Source organism: Notothenia rossii (assembly GCF_949606895.1).
Source record: "Notothenia rossii genome assembly, chromosome: 1".
Taxonomy (NCBI): Eukaryota; Metazoa; Chordata; class Actinopteri; order Perciformes; family Nototheniidae; genus Notothenia; species Notothenia rossii.
Window position 1 is genome coordinate 31,783,335 of NC_136912.1, and position 15,094 is coordinate 31,798,428.

Below are 15,094 nucleotides of genomic sequence, written 5' to 3' on the forward strand. Positions count from 1 at the left end.
ATTTTGAAAATATGGCAGTAGCCATCGATCATCTTAAGATAAGATAAGATAAGATAAGATACTTTATTGATCCCAAGTTGGGAAATGTTTTTGTTACAGCAGCATACTACTTTGTTCTACTCCACTACAATTCAGAGCTTAACCTGATATTTTTACTCCACTACATTTATTTTAATTACTTTGCAGATTCTGATTAATGATGTGAAATATATACAACCCTTAAATCAGACTTTAGTTACACCTGAGTAAAATTCAGGGAAGGTGATTGTCAAGTGCCTAAATAAACTATGCAACGTATTGGACGTTAAGTACTTTGTCAGACTTCATATTTATCTGTGGATAACCCCAACATCTTTTTCTTATTCAAAAGAAGACCTTAACTTAAAGTGTTCTTCAATGTTTAAGTAAAGCCTTATTAGTTTGTCTGTTTTGCACATCCTCCTGTTAATATCTTTGGACGTCCTGCACTAAACTGTTTTATTGTAGAGATCACTACAGTGTCTTCTTGATATGTTCTATTCTATATTTCTATCATTGACCCCTATTTTGTATAGGCTACTCTTAATATTGAAATGTTTTCATTAAATATAACTTATTCAACAACTAAATTCAATAACGTGCTTTAACGACTAGAGGGTGCGTGTTAAAAAAAACAGTGGTCTAGTTAATAAAACATAATAATATCAAACATAATATTACTATTGACTTTATTGTGAAATTAAAACAGAAAGGTAAAGGAAAATACAGTTTCAGTCTCTCGATTTGAAGCTTATGCATTGTACCAGGAACCTGTATAGACCAAGCGGCAAACTCTGGGGAAGAGCCGGGACACCAATACGGAAGTGCCACACACTGCAGTTCATATATTGGCTGATAGGGACTGACTGCAGAAAGGAGCTATTTCCATAGTCCCCCATGTTAAAATGCCCAACTTTACAGCAGTAAAAAACATGTTTCTACCCATGGATGCAATACATATTATTATGAATATAGTTAGATTCCATCTTCATGATTAGGGATCTGTGAGTGAATTGTTTTCTAAGACGACCCTTTTATTTATATTAGGTCTTAACGTTTTTGCATAAATTAGGGCGTGGTCACATTGAGTAACGGCTCCCTCAAGTGACTGCTGCTGTTAGCTTCTTGTCTCTCTGCTAGCAGCTCCGTGAAGCTACAGGGACTCTGCCTGCTCAGTTCATCCAGGGAACACAACTTGACCCCGGCCGTGTTTGTTTGTTCTTCATGCTTATATATCGGACTATAGTGACTCGCTCTGTGGTTGAAACTGACGGTGCATGAATGCGGTTTTGCGGCAAGTGAAATTCGAGTACTTATTTATGTGTTAATGATTCAGCTACGTAATGAATGTTAAGGCTTGGGTTAGCGTGTAAGCGAGTGGTAGCTACATCGGTGCTAACGATGCTAATCGTAGCCTCCAAGTTAAAATCATAGACTATATATAAAGGTTAAAACGAAATAGACAAGTGTTAAGCGTTAAGTATGATAATACTGTTGAACAAACGGCTTCTGTTTGAGGTTGATAAAATAAGGTCATCATTGTAACTTAGAGAGATATTTTATTATGTAGGTAGGAACTGTATGCATCGCTAAGGTTAATTTAAATTGGCTATGCTGAAGTATGTAGACAAGCTAATGTTGAAGGAGTGTATGTGAAATCAACCTCAAAATAAGATGTGTGTATATTACAATTATTAATGTCATATTTCAAGATGATTACTTAGATATTACAATATGGTTGGTTGAGCTGCAGTTCATTATTGAGTTTACACGTTAACGTCACAGTCATCTGAAGAACAGCCCAAACCTTGTTGTTTTTATTAATTACATTACCAAATTGGTATCAAATAAACAGTAAGCGTTGGTAACACAACTTCCAAAGTTACAGTAAAATAAAAAGGACCCTGACTCGGACATTACACAATCCAACATGTTCAACAGAAGATAATAAGTTATATTGTTTGTACACATGGTACTTTACATATATGTCTGTTTGTTTAAGGTGTCCAGGTGATGCAGACAGGCTGGACCAGAGAGTGAGAGACAGAACTGGACTCCTCACAGCAGTGAACTTCAGCACAGGTACAAAGACTCTTTTTTTCATACTGTACAAAGAATCAAGAACGATATTGGTTTAAATAAATGAAGTATTGATATACACTGATATACATTCCATTCAAAAATACTAAATACTAGATCACCTACAAATCAGTTAAGTTGAGGGTTTTTTCCATGCAAAAAGTTACATTTAGATGTTGACAAGCAATATGATTTTGTCAGCTTTCTAATTTAATGTATTAAAGGCAAAGATATTTAACACATAGTGTGAACTGCTACTATTTATCTCTCAATATTGTCTTTAAAAAATGTGGTAAAAGTTATTTTTTTCAGTGAGACAACAGAGCAAGCTTCTACAGTTGCACTACGTTTTGATAACAGTTAAATATTATTTTGATAATAACATATATTTCAATGTTGATGAACTTCATACTGTTCATTTATAATCTGATTGTCTTTGTAGCTCACTGTTCAAATAAAAAAAAACATTACGATTACAAAATAATTATATCTACAGCCCCTAAACACACAAACACACCGCTTTCATAAATAACACACTTGTTCTGCAATAATATGTTTTATGTTTCCTGTAATTTTTGTTAGGAAAGGACATGCCTGAAAGACACGACATTTTCTCCTTCTCTGAGGGTCAAGAAGAACATCCAAGAGGAACATTAAAAGCTGATGTTATGAGATTTTAAGACCAGTACACCTAAGAAACTACTTTTATTGTGAAAACACAATCAGCTGATCGAATGCACCTATTTCCACATCTACACTCCATCAGCTGATTATTTCTATTTGCCTCACTTTATCAGCTTCACATCACTTGTGCCTTGTACCGCAGAGTTTGCAACTTCACAAATAAATGGGGCCAATCTTCAGTCAGATGTGAATGTGTAATCTAACATTTTCAGTAAGAATAATGGACAAAAGGAGTGCAAATACAAATACAATATATTAAAATGTGAACCAAAAGTTAATCAAACAGAAGGTGTAAACCTATTAAATGTATAAGTAAACACATTTAGTCAAATAAAGTGACGGACAAGGCCTGTGCAGTTGGTATCAGCTTTGCCCAGCATGGGCTCCTCCATCAGGCCTGGTCCTCCTTGCTGAGGAAAGACCCTCAGTCCTCTCCAAACCAACAGACAGGACGTCCATCACACGGAGGTTTCTCCCTGAAGTCTCTGCAGCTCTCTGGACACCACGCTGTCTCAACCCTTCCACACTGAATATGAGAGGGGAAAAATGAAAATAATAAATGTTTTAGACAATAAGAAATATAAAGTTGACTGTTGAGTTGCTCAGTTTTTTTAGATTGTCAATACTATTACTGTATAACTAATATATCAATCAATCAATCAATCAATGTTTATTTATATAGCCCAATATCACAAATGTTACATTTGTCTCAGTGGACTTCACAGTTTGTACAGAATATCAGTATGACAATACGACACCCTCTGTCCTTAGACCCTCACATCGTACAAGGAAAAACTTCCAGAGAAAACCCACAGTTTAAAGGGAAAAATGGGAGAAACCTCAGGGAGAGCAACAGAGGAGGGATCCCTCTCCCAGGACGGACAGACGTGCAATAGATGCCGTGTGTAAATTGAAAAGATAATACATTTGCAACATAGGTAGTCCAAATGTTTGGAAATGCATGTGTGTATAATAGGAAGATGAATCCATGAGTATATCCATCCAGGACTTATGATCCAGGACCACAGCCACGACTCAAGATCCAGGACTCGCAATCCATGACACAGGACCGCAGGATCATCCATGACTCCGGATCCCGGCGTATATAGACACCAAAAAGAAAGACATTTGGGGAAGCTGGGTTAATCGGAACATGAGAGTACACAGGTATAGACAGAGAGAAGGAAGAAGTAAGATGTCCCCCGACAAACTAAGCCTATATCAGCAAAACTAGGGGCTGAATCTAATCAGCCCTAACTATAAGCTTTATCAAAAAGGAAGGTCTTAAGCGCACTCTTAAAAACGGATAGGGTGTCTGCCGTCCGAACACAAACTGGAAGCTGATTCCACAAAAGTGGAGCTTGATAAGATATCAGGTTAAGGGGCACATTCAAATAAAGATTGGTCTTTAAATACATTTTGTCTTTTGATTTGTTTGTCTAAAGTCGAGGATCTAGAACTGGTACTTAGTTTTAATGATACAGTCTGGTTATTATGCTGTTTGGAGGAGGCCTCACAGGTAAGAGCACTAACTAGCTACCATCACAAGTACCTTTGCTTGACTTAAATGTATTAAACGTATAGTTAAGTGATATCAAAATATAAATAACTAATGTCATGCAAACATATTAATATTTGCTTGATTCCAGTGTTGAATTTAGAACATTAAGGGATTTTAAGATTCTGAAGTATTATGCTAAAAACTCAATAACTTAGATTATTATTTATAGTTTTGCTGAATAGTTTCATGTCCGCTTACCTTAGAAACGTAAAATGCGACGGCAGTGTGCAGATGGGGAGCATGTTAGCTTAGCTTGGTAGCTTTAGCTAGCTCTGGAACTTCCAGCTCGGTGGCAGCAGGTCCCGCCTCCGCCTCTTTGCCCTTATTTGGAGCAGGCGGGAGTTGAACTCTGACGTCACTGTCGAGCCGTTAGTGGGCGACTCCGCCTACTAAGGGCTTCTCGGCAACTCTGCAGAATCCTATGGGTGACGTCACGGACCCTACGTCCATTTATATATACAGTCTATGGTATAGACCTGTAACAGTCATCTGCATGAGGAGTTGGAAAGGTACTTCAGAAAATCAGTAATATCTTTAAAAACTAAAAGTCCCTTTCTATCAGCTGTGCACCGTTATGGTGTAAATATAACCTATCTACCAATTGGATCAAATATAAAAGTCAGCCGAATTAGTGTTGATACTGCGAGGAGACGTATTGTGTGAAAAGAAATGGAAGATATTGTTTAATTGCTGATATATTTATGATCCACGACACGTATTCAGTTTTGGCGGCATTTCTTCCAGTTTGTCCAGAAGTCTTCTCATCAGGGCTCTATAAATAGAGAACTAAGGCAGATGTGTAATATTTAATGCAGCCGAACCATGTATTACAATGCCGTTATGTGATGACTTCCAAAGAGAAAAGCAAGACCACTCGGGACAAAGTATTATTTAATTTTTTAAAAATATTTTCCGATTTATATCGCATAAACACCATATCCCGACGTGCACTTTGGCTAAAACATCCAGGATTATGGGTAGCTCAATGTTTTAGCCTATCAAAACCTCTGAAAAAAGAAATGTGTCTCTCAGAATCGAAAGAGAAAAACCTATGGGAAAAACACAAAAGCATTGTACACAATTTAAACCAATTAATGTCGTATAATTACCAAGGATAAACTGATGTTTTTTTAGTAGATGAATACTGCAGATATAGCTTTAAAATCATTTGATCATTGGTTTTATTATGAAAACGTTGAGACCGGAAATACTGTTTTCAACCCGTAACTTTACATGGAAGCTTGCCGCATATGCACGTTCTCCTGACGAAACCTCAAATCATCTTCGTAATATCAATCAAACTATAGATCCTACATATCGACTGGACGTGGATTGTAAATCTAATCAAAAAGCGTTTTAATGGTCAAACTATCCTACAATTTAGGATTTTATAGAGAGGGTTATTTGTGAATAAACGACCCTCTGTAACGTTTGCATTCAACGGGAGCACTAGAGGCCGAAAACTTTAAAACGTAATTATAGGTCGTATTAAGCGCTTGAACAAACTACATATTTGATCGTAATAAGGGCTTGAACAATCGACCCATGTGGTCGTATGAGTTGGAGGACTTGTTGTGACAATAACACAGGAGACAATTTTACTTTTGTTTTTCAAATACTGATATAACCACTTGCCTTAGCTGTACTTCGTGTTTAGTGCTAATCAACAATTACATCATGTCCATTTCCCATGTGTTTTATCCAAGTGAAATTCATTCAAATTCAATAACAAGAGCCAGATATTATTAAAACTGGTACGGTTTGCAACCCTCTAAATAAACAATCATGACTAAAACATGTCACTGGAATTGAAAAACTCTAGCAAGATGGTTGAGGTTATCTATTGACCTCGAATAGTTAGATTTTTTGGATAGGTTAAACATTTTTGCAAAGTCACTTGTTACTATCTAGACATAAGAGAAATAAACAAGAGTTGAGACGGATAAAGCACATACAAATTAGCAAAATTCAGCTTGCTAACATGCTACACTAACATTGTAAACATGGTCAACATTATGCCTGGCTAACTTCAGCCTGTTAATGTTGAAGTTTTGCATGTTAGCATGCTCCACAGCTAAACATATGTGCTGTTTACACGGGAACGAAACGGGTTGTATCCGCTACTTTTCTCTTTCGTATTGCCCGTTCGTTCACACGAAGCCGTAACGGAAACGCGGAAACGGACCCCTAAAACAATAACGGGTCCCAAGGTGGATAGATCCGCGGACAGAACGCTCTGGGGGGCAAACAGCTCTGTGTGCTCCTATTCGATCATTTTCCTGATAACGATGAAGCCATAGCCCCGCCTCTCCCCACCTCTGCTGCTCACTGCTGTAGCATGGTCAATAGCAACTGTAAGTAGCAACAAGCAACAAGTGGACATGGAGAACTACATGAACTACATGTTGCTAAATCCACCGCGAAGAATAATAAACAGATAGGGCAACCAGGCAACCATGGCAACCATGCTCGGGGTTCTTCTTCGCTGCTTTTGGTGTATTTTGTGGCAGAAGTACAGCGCCACTTACAGGCCCAGCATATGTACTACAGCGTCTCCAGCGGGTCGAGCGGTCTTGTGTGAAGGGACACGTTTATTGAGCCATATCCGTGTGAACGGAACTTTTTTTATATTGAATTTGGTTCGTTTGCGTTTCCGTGTAAATGGGACAATAATCTCTTCTATGTTATTACGAACCTGGAATGTATCACCCTCATGTTCTGTTTGTGTAGGAGTACACAGCAATCACACTCGAATTCAGGGCTAGACAAGTGGGCCGAGATCCCCCAGAAAGGGTGGAGCTTTTCAATGGGAACGCAGACAACGCCCAAAGACAATTAAATTAAGATTACCTGATACGGTGTCTGAAAAACGGCACACTCTTGAGGCAGCACGTCATATAATAAGGTCCATGACATTGTTTTCGAAGCGTAATGTAGATGTATGCTAGAACTGTATGGGATTAGTTTTGTATCCTAAAGATAAAGCAACACTTTCTCAGAATAAAGCAAAACTATGAGTTTAAAAGAAAAAAAAACTGATCAAGCAAAATAAAATAAATCAAAAATAAAACTATAAGTTGCAAACAAATCATTTGTGCAATCATTTAAACTATAAGTATTCTTTCTTTGTTTTAACATAGTTTTTTTTTTGCAGTTCTTGTTTCTTCTTTCTCAATGATCAGACTTTTGCTCTCGCTGCAGCTCTTCTCGTTTGCGCTCCCTCATTTTTTGTTTTCGATTTTGACTAACGTCCCAGGTGGGCGGGACTTTCAGAGGTGTGTCCCCATTGGCTACTCAGTTTTTGAGTGACAGCCCACTACACCACAGATCATACAGTGCAACTCATGCAGCAAACTCCGGAGTCCACTCGGCCACGTTAGTGTTGGTGCCTCCTGGGGAGTTTTCATGAACATATCGGACGTATCTTATGGATTGCCGTGCATTATACTTGTGTTGTGTAGTTTATACTTTATTCCAACTTTAAATATGTTAATACCTGAACACACTGCTGCTGTTAAATAATTTCCCAATTTAGGATTGATAAAGTGTCTGTCTGTTTATTTTATAGATTAAAAAAACACATCTATGTATTTTCAAGCTAAAGGTGATGCAAAATATAAACTGTATACTATTCTTTTTTCAAAGACATGTTACATTTCAAAAGCATATATTGCTATGTTTAGGACAAACAATTAAAGACTGCTTTAATTTTACAAATTCTACAATATAAAAGTGGCAGATTTGCGTTATTAAACAGAGCAGACCTAGGTTGCATACCAACACAATTAGGAACATGCTCACATCTTACTGTGTTGGTCTGAAGAGCTGAAGCATTCATACACAATGGATAAAAACTGTGTTGTCTCATTCTATATCCTGTGAGAAAATGATATACATTTAGCATTAAAAACTCGACATACTATTCCTAGCCTGAGGAAGATCTGAATAATCAACAGATTTGAATGGAATCTCTAACATTTTCATGTAGAATAAAGAAAAAAGACTGATTATACAAATTAAATTTATTGAAATTTGAACCAGAAGATGAAGTCTCAAAGAATGTTTTAAATAAAAGGACATAAAACAAAAAGGTGGATAATAATACAATCTATTAAATCTAAAGACATTTGGTCAAATTAAATGACACTGAGCCAGTGATAACAACAACGCGTGGATGAAGCTGGTGCAGGTCTTTCTTCATTGCTAGGTATGTAGCTAACTGTCCCTGCTATTACGCTACTAGCTTGCATTGTTATGGATCTAAAGGTAGCAAAAGCTAACTTTCATAGCACAGCTTTACTTCTCACTTAACACAATAAAGAAACCGACCGCATAGTACAGCACAAACAACACAAATGATCAATACTTGCATATATTTTCACTTGTACTATTATAATAACTGAAATGCTGGTTCTTCTGGGGGTGTTCTATCCACGCTCAGGCAGCTACCGCACCGCAGCTGCCTGCACTGTACAATAGCTGGAGGACTGGGCTGTAACTCAAAAACTGAGTAGCCAATGGGGACGTACCCCTGAAAGTCCCGCCCACCTTGGAGGTTTGTGTCAGAATCTCAAACAAAAAGTGAAGGAGCGCAAAAGAGAGTGCTGCAGAGAGAGCAAAAGTCTGATCATTGAGAAAGAAGAAACAAGAACTGCAAACAAAAACCTATGTTAAAATAAAGAAAAAATACTTATAGTTTACATGATCATACAAATGATTTGTTTGCAACTTTTTCTTTTAAACCCATAGTTTTGCTTTATTCTGAGAAAGTGTTGCTTTATCTTTATGATACAAAACTAATCCCATACTTTTGTAGTATTCCTGAATTTTGTCAAATGGACCATGTAGCAAATGCAACAATTCTATCAATTTACCCCTGAATCAGTACAAAGCGAACCAACAGCAGGTGTTTATGTTAAGTTTAGAGTACTTCTTGGGCTCAGCAAATTGCTATATGACACGAAGGGTGTACATTAAGTAACATTACATACTTACTCATTTATTATTTAAGCCTAAACAGTAATCACTTCTTGTGCTGTGATTTTCCGCGGGGCATGCTGTACATCATCCACATTAAAGGCCAAACTGCACTGTAACACTCAAGGTGATCTACGGGGGACAAATGAGAGGCCTAATTAATAACGGCAGCGTCTCGCTGGCACCTCTTGGCCTCCATGTTATTATATGTACATTAGGAGCTTGTGTTCACTGCTTGCTAATTAACCGTTGCTTGACATGCAGCGAGGGGAGCAGAATGGCTGCTGTGTTGTTTACCTGGACGCATCTCCAGCAGCAGCAGTGGTGGTGGGACCCCCAGTAATCTACCTGAGATGGGCCCCGGAGGAGCACGATGCCCTTGAGGACAGCCAGAGACTGCAGGGTAGAATGGATGGCTGCATTCAAAGCCATAAATTTGCTGCTTCCTAACTATCTCATTCATCATATGCACACCAGACTCCTCCACACCGTGAATGCTCCAACACACACACACACCCGCACACACTTCCCACCCACCCACCACTCCTGCCTCCCTGGTTCGTCCTAGTAAATAAGGCATACAGAGATAGGGCAGAGAGTGAAGAACATGAGATAAGTGTATCAGTGAAATGACCGTATGACAATGCACAGCCCTCTATTTCACCTTGGAATGTGTGAATTAATTCGTGTTGTGGGAGAAAAGAGTCGTCCTCCCTACAAAAGATACATTTTCATATCTACTTCTCAGCCGGTTACCGTTTATTCCAGAATTTCCCAGGGTCTTTGTAGATACGCCGTTTGTCGGAGCTGTGTTGGGTGGTGGAATAAATCACATGGCTGGAAGTAGAAGCACCATGCAAAAATGATGATCTCATGCAACGCCTGTATGGTAACACAGTCGAGATGTGTTTGGTGTACGAAGCAGCCCTGCCTAAGATTGAGTAACCTTATAAACTGGCTTTTATGTTGTTGTTTACACTGATGCAAAGAGTATTTTCTGCTTTCGTCTGTGCTTTTTGATCCTGCTCTGTTTTCCCGTAAATGCAGATTTATTGCGTTGATGAAAGTTGAAAAAAATCTTAGACTTTTATCACATTTTAAGACTGAAAAAAACAACCTGACTGAGCTTTCTTAGCTTTTTCTCTGAAACTACTCCTGTAAAGATCTTTTCAGGAGTCATATTTATTATCCAACACTTTGTTTCCCAATGTGTGTTTGAATCTTGATATAAAAGCAAATTAAATTCATAAGAAAATTGGCTCAATTATTATTTTGCACATACATTTTTACTTTTCTAAACGTCTTTGTTTCCCCCTCTCATTTCCCAGCGAACCGCTAAGTGATTTATGGCAGCACAAGACAATGTAGAGCTGAGTGAAAATAAATGTCTTTCTTTTGACTGAATCCACATTTTCATACTTTTGCTGCTATTCCAATATTAATTTGGCTATCTCTGAATCAATCTTAATTAGTCTTGCTGCTTGCAGCATGTGCAGAATGCAGTATGAGGACCAGCAGTTGGAGGAGGAACACTGAGGATGACACATATGTATACTGCCCTCAAGTGTCCAGTATAGGGGAACTGCAATGAAATAGAGCTGCTGGAATAAGTAGTGTATTGCGCACTTTTATTTTAAAAGTACTGCTATATGAACCAGTGCATACTAATTGGTTTGCAAACACTTTAAACAAATAAGGTACTTTTTAAAAGCAGTATTCCCTTGACACAGTAGAAGTTAAAATGTTTCTTGTAAACCTCAACTTAAACATTAATTAATGTAATCAAATCAAAAACTAAAGCCAAAGCTATTTGCCACTGCCAGGGCATTAACGTGTTATCTAGTTTGTAATAGAAAAACAAGTTACCCTGAGGCCAGTGATACAAATAAATAAACTTTGCAGTGGTTACAAATAACTCTGATTCTATCAACTCCGCCGTCTGGATTTGATTTAAAATGTCCATGAGTTCGGTACCTTTCTCCATGTTTCTGTCCCCATCACTTCTTTCTGTTTCGGTTCATGAGCGCTGCAGCAGAACCCCCTATTATTTTTCGAACAATTGATGTGTAGTGAAAATCTTATATTGCGACCACCCAAATTGAGGAATTGGATTAGGGCCACATTTTGAATATTTTTGTTACATCTCAACGAAGTGGGTTTTTTTTTTGTTCTGAGAAAATGTCAGAGTTGTGATAATAAATTGAAAATCCGGATCAATCAAGAATCTGTAGAAAAACGCAATGCAGAGACAAATTTAAAACAATTCAAAAGTTGTAGAATCAGTTTCAACTGTTTTTTTTAACCTGGGAATTGGCTTGCAGGTCCAATGCTAATTGGAATTTATTTATTTTCAAATCTATTCAATCAGGTGGTTGGCATTTATTTCAAAGTGGAAATAACAAAACTAGTATTAAGTACATTTAAAATGGTCAGCTTGGCTACATACAACAACATTTAGTTTGGAAAATGTGGATTTTTGGGAACTGGGCAATAATTGTTCCAACTTTTTGCTTCATTCTTTGCTTTCCAGATCAGATTCAACAACCTAAATGTGGTTGTTGCTTGATTCTGTGTTAAAGAAACAAATGAAACACATGAGATTTGAAGATGATTTAAGTACAATATTTTCAGACTCACAACCAAGTTGCTCTATGTCGCTTCGCTGGCACTTCCTCTGGCTCTTTTCAATCAAAGCGGGCCAAACTGCAGACTTTTTGTTTCTGTATTAATGTATTCTATTTGTTTTGAGAGATGCACATCTCTTCTCCTCCACAGCGGTGCTCAAACCCCTTCAGGGACATCTCAGAGAGCCAGCTGACATCTGGTGCAGACTGGAGAAACATGTTGGAGGCTTCCGGGCTGTGGACCATGATCCCCAGATGAGCGCTGGTATATTGTCTTCAAACAGACTCTGTCACTGTAGCAGAAACACTGAGAGGTTCTTGGGAATGAGGGGAGACTTTTTACAATGTTTTTCTTCTGGCTTCACATGTTTTCCACCTCCAGCCATTTTCAGTTTTGAAAGAGCCTCAGGACTTCTGTCTCTCACTGCTGCAGAGGTGCTCTCAGTGCTACTTAAAGCTATCTTATCATCGGGAGCTAAAACGGGTTTGTGTGCCTGTACTCCAATAACTACACTTGATAAGAAATTCAAAGGTAGGATTACATGAATGCCTTATTGATGACAATCTGCTGTTTCACTTGCTATCCCTCTCTCAATGCTAACCCTAATTTAGCAGCTGTTCACTAGCTAGCAGTAACTTAATGATAACGCTCATCAAGCCCTTTTCTTTCTGAAAATTAAACATGTAAATATTCTTAGATAAATTAGTATACACAAAAACACTTGTTAGATGTTGTAACCTTCCCTGAAACATTCCTTCCCTGCTAACAATGTATTTCCTATGCTAACAATATATCCATTAGCAGGCCTATGCTAAGAAATTCAAAGATGCAAATGTTTTATTGTCATAACATACTGAATACACAACTACGATGTAATTATGTAAAGTATGAAAAACTTAGATTTGCGGTTTCCTTAACAGTGCAATTTACAAGACATAAAACAATTTTTTTTTTTAAAACAACAATAAAAATAGTGCATGCTCTGGGGCCTCATTTATAAACGATGCGTACTCTCAAAAGATCGCGTACGCCAGTTTTTAAGCAATATTTGCGATTTATAAAAAACAAACTTGACGGGACAATGTGCGGTCTTCTACGCACACTCTGACCCATCCGTACGCGGTACGCACAAAAACGGGAGAGACAACACCGGAGACTGCGACACTGTTGGCAGAAGGAAGAATAGAGAGAAATATGTGGAAATAATACCATAAATAAAATGTTACCTCTCATGTATCATATATGAATACGTAATTTGCAAAAATTGATTAAAGCCAATCTTAAAATGATTAAACAAACGCCTGTTTACGAGAATGGTTTATATTGTCATGTTTAATCATGTTTTGTGCCGTTCGCCAATACTTGATAAGTCGCTCATAAAACACCATCAATTTGGTAGATTTGGCAGCTGTTATAACACAACACATTTGTTTTATTTCATTTAAGTGGTGGATAGAGTTGCTGCGGGGGCGTTGAGACCAACCCCCCAGGAAGTGCGATGGACTCTGAGGAAAATATTCGTTGTGTCCAAGCGGCGGTACTACAATTTCCGTTCTTTTCCCGGATTTGAAGGATACATCTGATGTGTCCTTCGGGTCTACCATATCCCAGGGTGCATTGCGCGCAGAGAAGAGTGGATTCCCGGGCTGCATCTCACTTCAGTTAAATGAAATCCTTGCGTCCCTCACTTGCGTCGTTTCCCTGCGTTTAGTCCCTCCCACCAGGGAAGCATGGGGAGACGAAAGGAAACCATGAGAAGCAGGGAAATGGATATTAAGAGCAATGGGACGTCCTTTCCTCCGGAGCGTCACGTCAAGCGACGTCCGTTTGTGATGACTCCGCACAGCTGATCGTCTGACAGCAGCCAGCTCTGTCCCCGTTATTTTCACAAACACCCCCGCCACACATTTACCAACATAAACATTTGCATAATCTGTTTCTGTTATAGACCCAAATATATTAAATAAAATAAGAACTCATTCTCAAAAAAGATAAACGCCATTCTCAAAATGTATAAACGAACAATAGTTTGATTAATATTGATTAGAGTGCACATTGCACAATATAAATAAAATTATTGAGAGAAGAAAAAGAGATATGTTATCTATCAAAACCCAGTTCGATTAACATTCATTGGATTGCACACTTTGTTTGTTTGTGCGGATATGTAGCAAATTAACATTTTAAATAGCACTTAAAGGTGGGGTATGTAATTTATTTCAGAAACATTTTTTGTTATAGTCCATGGAATGCTCTTAACATCCCGATAGCAATGAATATATTAAATGCTTTGACAATAAATACATAAAAAAAGTTCATCTGTGGAAGCCGTAGCGCTGTAAAAAGCACGACCAATCATTTTAGCGGGCCCGGCTAAAATAACTGAACGGCCTACCTGCCTGTCAGCCTTCCATCTTTGCACAAACTTATCTCGTGCCCTCATTGGTCATGTGGGCGTTCGTGTGTGTTGGAGGAGGGGCTCTGTATGGCGGCAAATCTCTGTCATAAATCGCGAGGGCATATGAGATCCACGCGAGCACAAGTCAAGCAGCCGCGGACGTATATTACTTTCGCGAGCACTAAAACGGCACTCGCGCGAGAGCAATATTGAAGCCTACTGGGGAGAAACATGCCTTGAGCATGTGCAGCATCTACATGAGCTCTCCTTGGTCTCCTGCGCTCTCGCGAGTAATTCCTGCTCTTCTGCTCATGAAACTCTGGCCTGCTCTCACTCGCGGAGAAATGTTAGGAAGTGGGCGTACCGTGTCCCAGTAACGCCAAATCTAATTGGTTACACCCCTTCTCTTTTATGATTGGCCGTTGTCTGGATTTAAACCAAGAAGTACTTTTTGTCCCTCTTCAACGCAGTGGCGTAGCCCAGGCCCACCCCGTTTGCTCATTGGCCCACCCTGAGAAAACTTCGGTGTCATTAAAAAAAAAAAAAAGGTATTTATTTTTTTTATTATTATTTTATTATTGTTATAAAAAAATGTATTCACCCATTGAGAATATCCAAGAATTCAAAGTGAAATTCAAGTGAACAAATATCGAGTTTAATTAATGTTGTATGTGCTTTATCCTCTGAACCTACTCATTTACGGAAAAAACAGATTGTTGGTTCCGGTGTCGGTACCAGATGTGTTCGGGGTA

At 38.4% G+C, this 15,094-nt stretch overlaps 1 long non-coding RNA gene across 1 annotated transcript; it reads left to right on the forward strand.

Moving 5' to 3' along the window:
• Positions 1-787: 787 nt before the first annotated feature.
• LOC307013196 lies at positions 788-4,390 on the forward strand. The gene is made up of 2 exons (XR_013800889.1): positions 788-2,100; positions 2,680-4,390. It is a non-coding gene; the product is annotated as an uncharacterized lncRNA (long non-coding RNA).
• Positions 4,391-15,094: the final 10,704 nt, after the last annotated feature.